The 2,463-nt window shown below is 32.0% G+C and overlaps 1 long non-coding RNA gene across 1 annotated transcript; it reads left to right on the top strand.

The window, feature by feature from the left end:
• Positions 1 to 602: 602 nt before the first annotated feature.
• LOC142613802 (uncharacterized) lies at positions 603 to 1,207 on the top strand. Its single transcript, XR_012840311.1, has 2 exons — positions 603 to 749; positions 861 to 1,207. It is a non-coding gene; the product is annotated as an uncharacterized LOC142613802 (long non-coding RNA).
• The last annotated feature ends 1,256 nt before the right edge of the window (positions 1,208 to 2,463 follow it).

Below are 2,463 nucleotides of genomic sequence, written 5' to 3' on the forward strand. Positions count from 1 at the left end.
CAAATCAGGGAATTCTTATCTATTTCTTTGGATGCTACCACAAACTTTGAGCCAAATGGATATGTATTATTATTAGTGTCCAATTAAAAAAAGCCACAGATCAATTGGATATTTTTTAGAACATTCCTCAATTATTCCTCTCATCCTGATCCCTCTCCACCTGCCCCCACACCTTTTTCTTAATTACAATTTTCCTGCACCTTTTTCTCAATAATTTTGTTTGGATATTTCGAAGAGTATGTTCATTGTTCGCTACTGACCAAGTGGGCCACTAAGAGAGAAATGAACCTTGCCGGTGGAGATAGATAAGAACAATTAGACCAGGACCACAACTTTTGGTATAATTTTGTCACAATTTATTCCAATGGTGAATTGTGAGGGATAAAATTATAGATTTATTATTTTTATTTTATTATTTACAGTTTATCACATGAACAAATTATGGTAAAAATTGTGATTTTATTATTTTTGTTGAAAAGTAAGTCTACTCGTGGAAAAAAAATAGTGAAGGTATAATTCCATCACTCAAAAGCCGCCATGTGGACAAATTGCGAATTTCTTTTGTGGGATTAGATTTACTCATTTTCTGGATAAGAATTTACATTTTGCAACGCCACAGACATTGGCCGCCGAAAGCTAATCAATTCAACATCTTCACTTGCTTCCAATGATACGGATAGAATAAGAATGATCGATCAACCAAGTTGCATTATTCAAAAAGGAGAGGAAAAACACAGTGCTATAAAAAGGTACAGTCCTTAGCCTTCGTGTAACAAGCTTGCTTGACAGTTTCTTAATTAAGACTCATTAGTACAGAGCGACTTTTAGGTGAAATGGCGCCTCCTAATGACATTATGCAGGTCGGAATTGAAGCATTTACGTTGCTGGAGGCCTAGGAGTGCTTGAAGCAAAAGACAAGGCCCCCTCTTCATCATCGTCATCCACATCAATTTCCATCTACCGCTACTCCGAGTAATCATTCAAAAGAAGCCATTGATAGCTATCAAGTAGCTCAAACGTATGGGGGTGTTTTGATCGTGAACTATCGCAACAAGAAGCCGATACTACCACATCGTATATATAGTTAATTAAGCTATAGCTAAACGCTGTTAACTTGCATACTTGAAGAATACTATGATGAAACATGGCAAGATGCCAATCTGTAAAAGTGTTACGTAGCATATAATATATTATGTGAGTTAGAAAATCTCTCTCTCTCTGAACTTGATCTTCAGAAATTTGCAGATGCTCCATTCGCAACTATGTAATAGTATTATATAGTCGATCATAAGGATATAAGGTACGTAATTTACTCTCATCCTATACCGGCCCTACCCTTATGCGAATTAGGCAATTGCCTAAGACCTAAGTGGAAGGGAGGCCCCAAAATTTTAGAAAAAAAGGGTAGTTAGGGCCCAAAAAAAAAAAAGTTTCAGATGAATTAGAAATATTTCGTCCGTCCTTTTAACCAAAAAACAAAAGTTTTGGTAAATTCGGTTAAACATTGGTTCTAAATAAAATCATTGTCCAAAAATAACATTATTATCCTCTAAACAAACCAAAAATCAACAAAATAAACTACAAATCCAGTCTAAGAGATTAACCACAAAACAATCACATATCAAAACAAATAAAACAACTCAAATTCCTAAAATTTTTAGTTTTACCGTTCCTCTGCTTCTTTGATTCTTTCTCTCTGCTCTCCACCTCTCTCATCTCAAGGCTCAAGCAAGCTTTCTCCGTCTCTCTCATTCCTTCTCTGATTCTCTGCTCTAGGTTTTGAGATTGAGAGTTTTCTACATTGAGGTATAATTTATTTCATTATTTGGGTTTGGGCGCTTGGCTTTCAAGTTTCAACCTTTCAATTCATTGTATTTGTTAAGATAAAAATCTTGGGCCTGCAGCTTCAAGTTTTTTTTTTTTTTTTGGGTTGTAGATATTTGATACTATTTGTTTTGTGTTTTTTGTGAGTGGGTCTTTTTAATAACCCTTGTGTTATGGCTGTGCTTAACTTTTTTTTTTATGCTTGTGCTTAATTTTTTTTTAAATTTTAATCTTGTGTTTATATATATATATATATATATATATATATATATATATATATATATATATATATATATATATATATATATATATATATAGTTAGTGGTAATATATTGAATAAGTCTTTACTCTTTATTTATGTGGGTTGAAATTGCTAAAAACTTGTTATTGTTCGGTGAAACTACAACAATACTTTTTATATAAATCAAGCTGTATTTTTCATTTGCTCTACACTTAAAAGTTATTTTTTATTTTAGTCTTTATAAATATATTGTTTGATTAGAAATGTCTACTAGAAAATATGCATTTGGATATGAAAAACTTAAAAAAAAAAAGAAGAAAAAAGAAGAAGAAGAAATTAATAAATTCGTATCTAAGATTGACAATGTCCCAAGAAAGATTAAGTAGATTAGTTATATT

Source organism: Castanea sativa, chromosome 10, assembly GCF_040712315.1.
Source record: "Castanea sativa cultivar Marrone di Chiusa Pesio chromosome 10, ASM4071231v1".
In the NCBI taxonomy this organism is placed as follows: domain Eukaryota; kingdom Viridiplantae; phylum Streptophyta; class Magnoliopsida; order Fagales; family Fagaceae; genus Castanea; species Castanea sativa.